This window comes from Balaenoptera musculus, chromosome 17 (assembly GCF_009873245.2).
Source record: "Balaenoptera musculus isolate JJ_BM4_2016_0621 chromosome 17, mBalMus1.pri.v3, whole genome shotgun sequence".
Lineage (NCBI taxonomy): Eukaryota > Metazoa > Chordata > Mammalia > Artiodactyla > Balaenopteridae > Balaenoptera > Balaenoptera musculus.
The window spans coordinates 71,407,831-71,417,521 of record NC_045801.1 but is presented as its reverse complement, the minus strand read 5'-3'; the positions used below and the strand labels follow the sequence as shown (position 1 = coordinate 71,417,521).

General features: G+C 41.0%; 1 long non-coding RNA gene across 1 annotated transcript in view; it reads right to left on the bottom strand.

Annotated features, from left to right (window-relative positions):
• Positions 1-6,759: 6,759 nt before the first annotated feature.
• The window catches only part of LOC118883836, a 33,952-nt gene continuing 31,020 nt past the window's right edge, over positions 6,760-9,691 (bottom strand). Inside the window, exon 4 of the long non-coding RNA XR_005017097.1 lies at positions 6,760-7,450. This is a non-coding gene — a long non-coding RNA (uncharacterized LOC118883836). The remainder of the gene's footprint in view (positions 7,451-9,691) is intronic.

Here is a 9,691-nt window from a genome sequence, read left to right as displayed (position 1 = left end):
CCCTTCCTTCCTTCCTTCCTTCCTTCCTTCCTTCCTTCCTTTCCTTCCTCCCTCCCTCCCTTCCTTCCTTCCCTCCTTGTCCTGGAGATGGAAGGAGCCTTAGAACCACCACTTCACGTCTCAGTGGCAGACTCGCCGCGGAGCCCTTCTCCCTACCCCTTCCATTAAGGCTTCACACTGACTCCTCACCTCAAACTGTGTTACAACAGTGGTTTCCAAAATACACATTCCAAAATGGCACCTTCACTGACTGACTGCTCTTCCCCTTCCTCTCAATCCAGGCAAAGTCTTCTCAGTTCTCGGCACTTTACTCTGTTAGTGACATATACCAATAAATGATTAGTAAGTGCCAAAAAAAAATCTTTCTAAACGCTCTATGCTTCCTCTGTTATGCTTTACCACCATGTCTAGTCCCTCAACAGAGAGTCCAGAGTCCTTATGTGACCTCATCTAAGTGATCCTGGGTAATGAAGACGGAGCAGGAAAGTGATGTGGAAGGCAGAAAGGTCGTTAAATTGGTCTTTTCTTGATCTCTGCCCTATCCCAGAGTTGACCTGTTTCCCCAAGGGGGAACCCATGAGACGAATTATTATTGAATATATAGTATGCGACAAGTAAATACTAGAATCACACAAATAAAACCAAATCTTTGCCTTTAAGATGTCCAGTGGCAGGTGAGAGAGACTGCCATTTCATTCATGAAAAGAACAGTTATTGAGCAGCTTCTGTGTCCAGAACTTGTTCCAGGTACTGAGGGTCCACCAGCAAACAAAACAGACAAAACCCTCATCTTGGGGGCTTTGATTCTTGTGGAGGGAGATAGACAAGGAATGAGATAAATAAGCAATAAAACAGAATATGAGAGGTGGTGATAAGTGCTCTGGGAAAACATAAAGCTGTGAAGAAGGATAGCACCTACAGTGATGTTTGAATCAACACCTGCAAGAGGTGAGGAGGCTGGACCAGGGATAGCCTGGACCAGGGATGGGGGGCGGGGTGAGGGGGCGTGGAGCAGGCTTGGGAAGCCAGTGGAATAAATCATCAGAATCCAGTAAATAAGCTATGGTACTTACTTAAATGAGGGCTAGAGATTCCAAGCTTTGATTTTTACTTGGAGTGAGATGGAAAGCTATCGGAGTAAAGGCTTACAATTCAACATGAAAACTGTCATGAAAGAGGTAGAGAGAAAGTGCTGTAGAGAACACGGAGGACGCCTTCCTGACTCTGCCTAGGGGATCTGGGAAGGCTTCATAAAGAGGGAACATTTGCTTGGGCTTAGTGGATGCATTGGGAAAGTATGCCAGGTGAGGGCGAGAGGGGGAGATCAGGAAGAAAGTACTAGTCAAAAGATGTAGACTGTGCAAAGCCTTACTTGGAGCTCTGACTAATGAAAACTACAAGGGAAGCCAGTCTTCTCTAGTAGAAGAAAGAGTATATATAGCATATTTTCTTCTCTTTCAATTTTTTTTAACACATTTTTCTACTTGTTCTTAGTAATTAGCATCTGCTATTTTGAAATAGGGCAGAAAGTTTAGTGAGAGGGACTTCCCTGGCAGTCCAGTGTTTAAGACTCCATGCTCCCAATGAAGGGGGTGTGGGTTCGATCCCTGGTCGGGGAACTAAGATCCTGCAAGCCATTCAGAGTGGCCAAAAAAAAAAAAGTTCAGTGAGAGGTCACGGACATAGCTAAAGTATCATGGCTATAGCATCCTTTTTTGGAAGTGAGCTATATGGGGTGTGGAGTCCAATTTGGCTAGGTCTGCACTGGTAAAACTCTTATAAGATAAGCACAAAAGAATGTTTATTGATTGATTTTGATTGATAACCATTAAACTCAGTGAAAATGGAACCAACGTGGAGCCCAGATGGCCGTGAGAGACGGCTCCTAATAGCCAAGAGGTACAGTGGTAGCAGGGCATATCTGTGACCAAAATGTGAAGCAGTTCCAGTGCCTACAGTTAGGACCATTGAAGAAAAAGGAAAAGAGAAAGAAAAATAGATGGAGAAGTGGTAGAGTAGACTACAGAAAATCTTGATTACTTTCTTTTTGTAGATCTTTATTGGAGTATAATTGCTTCACAGTACTGTGTTAGTTTCTGCTGTATAACAAAGTGAATCAGCCATATGTATACATATATCCCCATATCCCCTCCTTCTTTCATCTCCCTCCCACCCTCCCCATCCCACCCCTCAAGGTGGTCACAAAGCACCAAGTGGATCTCCCTGTGCTATGTTGCTTCTTCCCACTAGCTATCTGTTTTACATTTGGTAGTGTATATATGTCAATGCTACTCTCACTTCACCCCAGCTTCCCCCACCCACCTCCGTGTCCTCAAGTCCATTCTCTACGTCTACATCTTTATTCCTGCCCTGCCACTAGGTTCATCAGTACCATTTTTTTTTTTTTTTAGATTCCATATATATGTGTTAGCATACGGTATTTTTCTCTTTCTTACTTCACTCTCTATACAAATAACTCAATATTGTTTCTTTTTATGGATGAGTAATATTCCATTGTATATATGTGCCACATCTTCTTTATCCATTCATCTGTCAATGGACATTTAGGTTGCTTCCATGTCCTGGCTATTGTAAATAGTGCTGCAATGAACATTGGGGTGCATGTGTCTTTTTGAATTATGGTTTTCTCAGGGTATATGCCCAGTAGTGGGACTGCTGGGTCATATGGTAGTTCTATTTTTAGTTTTTTAAGGAACCTCCATACTGTTCTCCAAAGTGGCTGTATGAACTTACATTCCCACCAATAGTGCAAGAGGGTTCCCTTTTCACCACACCCTTTCCAGCATTTATTGTTTCTAGATTTTTTGATAATGGCCATTCTGACCGGTGTGAGGTGATACCTCATTGTAGTTTTGATTTGCAGTTCTCTAATACTTAGTGATGTTGAGCATCTTTTCATGTGTTTGTTGGCAATCTGTATATCTTCTTTGGAGAAATGTCTATTTAGGTCTTCTGCCCATTTTTGGATTGGGATGTTTGTTTTTTTCATATTGAGCTGCCTGAGCTGCTTGTATATTTTGAAGATTAATCCTTTGCCAGTTGCTTTGTTTGCAAATATTTTCTCCCATTCTGAGGGTTGTCTTTTCGTCTTGTTTATGGTTTCCTTTGCTTTGCAAAAGCTTTTAAGTTTCATTAGGTCCCATTTGTTTATTTTTGTTTTTATTTCCATTTCTCTAGGAGGTGGGTCAAAAAGGATCTTGCTGTGATTTATGTAATAGAGTGTTCATTGGCAGACTTTTTGAGAGAAATCATTTAAACATCTTCCAGCAGCAGTAATTCATTTTACAAATAATTATAAAGTGCCCTCTGTGTGTAGGCACTGTACAAGGTCACATGAAACGTTACTTTGGAATCACTAAGCTAAAACAGCTTATTTCAAAACTTAAGTGACAGAGAATTGTTCAAGCTATTTTCCTTATCTAAAAAATGAAAGAATTGGGTTACATACTATCTTAGGTATAAACTTCATCTACCTAAAATTTGCTTTCTCTCCTGTAATATTTTCAGTGACAGCATCTATATGGCTAACATAATATCCATTGGGAAATGTAAAAATCTTTGTTGTGAAAGTGCTTCTATAAGGTAGAAAAGTAAAATGAACATAAGTAGTTACATCTACATAGCCCATGGTATGTTTAATTAACACGATGAGAAGCTGCTTCTTCTAGTGGTCTCCCAGCCCCAGCCAGCAGGATGACAACAGCAGAATGACAATTGAGAAAGGAGTTTTATTTATTTATTTATTTATTATTTTTTATAAATTTATATTTATTTTATTTTTGGCTGCGTTGGGTCTTTGCTGCTGCACGCGGGCTTTCTCTAGTTGCAGAGAGCAGGGGCTACTCTTCGTTGAAGTGTGCAGGCTTCTCATTTCAGTGGCTTCTCTTGTTGCGGAGCATGGGCTCTAGGCACACAGGCTTCAGTAGTTGTGGCACTCAGGCTCAATAGTTGTGGCTCACAGGCTCTAGAGCGCAGGCTCAGTAGTTGTGGCGCACGGGCTCAGTTGCTCCGTGGCATGTGGGATCTTCCCGGACCAGGGCTCGAACCCGTGTCCCCTGCGTTGGCAGGTGGATTCTTAACCACTGTGCCACCAGGAAAGTCCCGAGAAAGGAGTTTTATATGAAGGAAGCCATGTCCTGTCCTACAGTTATTATTTAACATCAGATTAAGAATAGGAAAAAAAAAAGCTAATTTGTCTTGTTTCATAGATAAATATTAATACATAATATTCCTGTTACATGAAAATTATTTATATAGGTGGCCTCATTCTGGAAACAAGAATAAATGTCTGTATATGAAGTTTTTAGAAGGAACGAGGCAATCAGGCACCCACAGTCAGTTTACTTAATGGTGGCCTTTAGTACACTATCCAGCATTGTAAATAACCAAAAACCAACTCCAGAGAGTGTTTACTTAGCCTTGCCCTGTGAGTTAGTTCTGGAAATCAGTTATGCAAATTAACCAAGTTCAAATAGTGCTTCAAATACTATCTGCTTCAGTTTGTACTACGTGAAATTGGAATTTTCATAATTCAAATGTTTCCAAAATGCATTTCTGTAAAACTTGATATTCATGCATCTCTAAGAAGCTTGCGTAAAGTGTAATCAAAAAAAATAAAACAATGAAGTACTATTTTGAATATATCTAGTTGGAATTGATTAAAAAGGAAGATGTAAATGATTGCTGATAAAGGCATTAGGAAATCAACCTAAGTTTCTGGTGGGAGGGTAAACTGGCACAACCTCTCCAGATCGTTTGGCAATCCACATTCCTGAGAAAAAAATGCCCTGAAAAATGTCCTGGGGAAAAAAAGAAAAAAAAAAGAGGACATGCAGTTCAACCCAGAGACTTATTCTGAGGAAATAATTGCTTAAGAGTACAAAGATCTAAAAGAATGTTCATTTTGAGGGTGGTGAACTCCAAGATTTCTCACTAAATATTTAAAAGTTAAATCCCCAAGGCTCTGCGGTGGGGTCCCTCTAACTGGACGTAACAAATGAGAGAGGAGGCATCCTCCTGGCTCCGGCCCCAGGCGGGCTGGCCGTGCTGTGCTATCCATGAGAGGCTGGGACCGTGGCAACGAGAATGTGCCCAGAGCACACCTGGGGGTTGGGTACCAGACTCTCAGACAGAGTGCTTGAAGCAGCGATTGTCTGGTTGAGCCAATAGAGACACAGTCAGGGCAGCTGCCCCTGATCTGTGAGTGTGTGTAACACCTGCCTGGGCCTCTCTGAAATACCTGGTTGGAGGGAGGACTTTTTGCGGGAAGGGAAGATTCAGGTATTAATATGATATGACCTAATTTTTATCTAAAAACAGGGCAGAGTTGGAGACAACTGGCAATCACAGATTTAACATTTTTGGATTCGACTGTCTCTCATTCAGTAAACAGTTGAGCACCTACTATGTGCCAGAAATTCTTCTAGACTCTAGGGCCACAAATGTTGGGGATCTGTCATTCTCCTTTTAGAAACTGACTCTAAATTAACAGTATATTAAATTGCTTTTTGTTGTAGATAGATCACATTACCCAGACACGGAATTTGAAAAAAACTTTTAAGCTAATAGAAATAGTAACAGTTTGAAAATTCCAAATCCTGCTATTGACCAATATTATTCTTGAAAAAATATATGTAAATATAATATCATTTATTCAAGTTTTGAATATTTTATTTTTCCTATGGACACAGGTAGTACATGCCTTGAACATTAGAAAATAATCTAAGAATTCAAATTTATTGCCCCCAAAATTGATATTTTTAAAATGAAAATACTTATGAACAGAACTGAGCAGAAGATTTGTGAACATATTATCACAGTTTCAAATTATGACTCTTGTGTATTCTAATATTTACTATATGATGATCAATGTGATGAATGACGCTTGTGTTTCATTTCAGGACAAACCTTATCTAGGCTGTCGAATATACTTTAAAAACTTCAATCGCATACCTTTCTTTATAGGCCTTAACTTTTCTTCAGTATATATATATTTTTGGCCACGCTGCGTGGCTTGTGGGATCTCAGTTCCCCGACGAGGGATTGAACCCGGGCCACGGCAGTGAAAGCCCAGAATCCTAACCACTAGGCCACCAGGGAACTCCCTTTATAGGCTTTCATTTTGAGGAAATTTAGAGCTACACTCAATGTCTAATTCAAAAATAAGCTCATTTCAGGTCTTTTGTTATATATACCTAGATTTTCTTTAGACAATTATACCTCTTTCGGTTTTTTAAAAATGTCCTGTCTAGTTTTGCATCATAGTTAACTTACTCTGTGCCTCACTAGGCAATGTGGGAAAGACCACTGGAACCAGGACCACCCTGATCATGTTCTCTTTGGACGTGGGAGCAGTTAGACCGCATCTCCCAGGACACCTCCTCTTGAGTTGGGTGAAACATGACTGAATTCTGGCCAGTGGAATTTAAGCAGGTGTGATGAGTGATGTCAGGGACCAGTCAGGAAAACGGACATTACTCTAGGCATTTCAAATACAGGCAACTTAATGCAGATTATTCCTTGCACGACGGTTGGAAAAACTGAGAGAGTAAAAAAAAGAATGAAGTAACATAACGTACAGTATGATGACTATGGTTAACACTGCTGTGTGGTATATTTGAAAGTTGCTAAGAGAATAGTTCCTAGGAGTTCTCATCACAAGGGAAAAAAATATTTCCTTTTTTCATTTGTGTCTATATGAGATGTTTAAACCTATTGTGGTAATTGTTACACAACATATGTGAGTCAAGTCATTATGCTGTACACCTTAAACTTCTACAGTGCTGTATGTCAATCATATCTCAATAAAACTAGGAAAAAAATTTACATAGAAAAGAAATCCAGAAATTAGTAACTGCAGGAAGCACCTACCACCCCTAAAACTGGAGGAATAAAGAGACTAGGTGGTGTCACCACAGACCAGAACTATGGGGACGTGCCACCTCGGCTGGCTCTCAGAGGAGGAGTCCTCTGCCTGGTGCTGGATCCACTGGGGAGCCGAGGCGGTGCCACGTGCAGTGCTGGAATCACAGGGAACGGACCCTTCGCAGGTGTCAGGGCTGTGGAGTGGGGTCTGAGGGCTGGTGCTGAGACTGAAGAGGAGGCTTTGCCCGGTGGGTGATGGTGCCACTGAAGACACTCTTCCACAGCCGACTGCTGCTGCTGCAGGGATACTGATACGATGGAGAACAAGGGAGTCTCTCTTCCTCTACCCCCATCTGCCTGTTTTTCATTAGTATCTCATTGGCAGAAGCCGCTAGAAACCAGCTGCCGAGGGAGTCTAGGAAGGAAAGTTTGCAAGGTCTCTACCGCACAAGTACATGTCAGAGCACAGAAGGAACAGATGGACTCAGGGCTCAGAGGCTGGTGACAGGCCTGGAATGTCACACAAAGGAATTTGGACTTTGTTTCTGAGGCAATGAGAAGCTCTCTGAAAAAGAAGAAATAGATGAAAATTTCTGGAAGTCTGTGCAGTGCGTTGTAAAAATATTTAAATTAAAAGAGGAAGAGAATGTGAATGTGAATTAACTTTGCACATTTTATTTTCATAGAACATTTTTTTCTATTAAAAACTAATACACGCTAGGGCTTCCCTGGTGGCGCAGTGGTTGAGAATCTGCCTACCAATGCAGGGGACACGGGTTCGAGCCCTGGTCTGGGAAGATCCCACATGCCGCGGAGCAACTGGGTCCGTGAGCCACAACTACTGAGCCTGCGCGTCTGGAGCCTGTGCTCCGCAACAAGAGAGGCCGCGATAGTGAGAGGCCCGCGCACCGCGATGAAGAGTGGCCCCCACTTGCCACAACTAGAGAAAGCCCTCGCACAGAAACTAAGACCCAACACAGCCAAGAATAAGTAAATAAATAAATAAATAAATATTTAAAAAAACAAAAAACAAAAAAACCTAATACACGCTTATAGTAGAAAATTTGAGGAAAACAAAAAATTATAAAAAAGAATTCTGCCGTCTAGAGATTGTCACAAATAAAAATTAATTATAATTCTTTCTACTCTTTGTCTAGAAATATATATTTTTAATATTAATGTTAAAATTATAGGGTAAAAACAGACTTTATAGCCTTTTCTTCAATCACCGTTATGTTGTGAGCATTTCTTCAAAGGGCAATATTCGTAATGGTTACATAATACTGTACCTGATGAAATACACTATAAATTATTTAACCATTTGCAACATTGTTAAATGTGGAACAGAAGGATAAAGTGGAAGTTTACTAGATCCTAAGGTGCTCAGATATCAGATACCAAAATGAATTGTAAGACAAACTGCTCTGTCAGAATACGAAAGTCATTGTCTGAGAACTGGCTCCTAACTTCTGAATGCTTTATCCTCATCTAGGGTATAAAAGGGTCAAAAGTGGAGATGACTTTATCCTTAAGCAAGTTCAGTGAGGTCCTCTGAGAGCTAGTATGATTGGCGCCCCTGCGGTTAGGGCGACCTAGTAGACGCGTATCTGATTCTTGACTGGAAAACACAGGGCAGAGACCTGTGGGCAGCTGCTCTCAGGGTAAGAAGAGAGGAGAGTGGCTGGGCATTCCCATTCTGAGGCTGTGAGGGTAAAAGATGCCAGCTGCGTCCCAAGGACAAGACCTGGGCTGCACCTGTGAGAAAGAGCTGGCCTGGGACTGCTTTACATCCTGTCCCAGAGGGGCTACCTGGGGACACTGGCCACCAAAGTATGTGTGAAGTAGGCCGTGTCATGTGCTGAACTGTGTCTAAACAGCCCATTAAAAACAAAAACAGGAGCTGGGGGCAGAGTTCAGCTGGAGGAGAATGCATCATCTGTATCAGTAGTTTCTCAACCGGGGATGTTTTTGTACCCTGGGGACACTTGGCAATGTCTGAAGATTTTTTTGTTGTAACAGCTGGGAGTGAGTGTTGTGTTACTGGCATTGTGCACAGAGGCCAGGGGTGCTGCTCAGCATCCTATGATGCGTGGGACAACAGGTGATTATTTGGCCCAAAGGTTAAATGCTACGTTTGGAACACCCTGGTGTACATCATGCAGATAAAAGGAAAGAGTCAGTATGAAACATCTGCCAAAAAATTGATAGTGGGGCAGTTGCACAACTCTGTGAATATACTTAACATACTGAAAACTTTCAATAGGTGAATTATCTTATATGTAAATTATCTCTCTATAAAGCTGTTATAAAACAATGGGTGGGAGTTCCCTGGTGGCCTAGTGGTTAGGACTCCAGGCTTTCACTGCTGTGGCCTGGGTTCAATCTTTGGTTGGGGAACTGAGATCCCGCAAGCCAACATTATAGAAATAAATTTATAATAGAAAAAAAATTAATACATGTAAACAATGCCTTGAATAAGCAGGGCTCAAGGAAGTTAATCAGAAGGAAACTTTATATCTGTGTCCCACAGTGACTTTACAATATGCCCATTCGAAATTTTTCCTCTGCTCCTGGAAAATTTTTTTGATCATTTCCAGTTAATAAAATTTCTGTGATCACTTAATGTCACCAAAATAGTCTCAATTTAGAAATTAGAATGTTTAGTCTACACAATCAAAACTTTGAATGGTATTTTACATTAATTGATTTTCTAATTAATTGATTTTCTAACCAAGCCTGCATTCCTTGGATAAGGTCCACTTAGTCACGGGGGATAATCCTTTTTATATTTTGCTACATTTGGTGT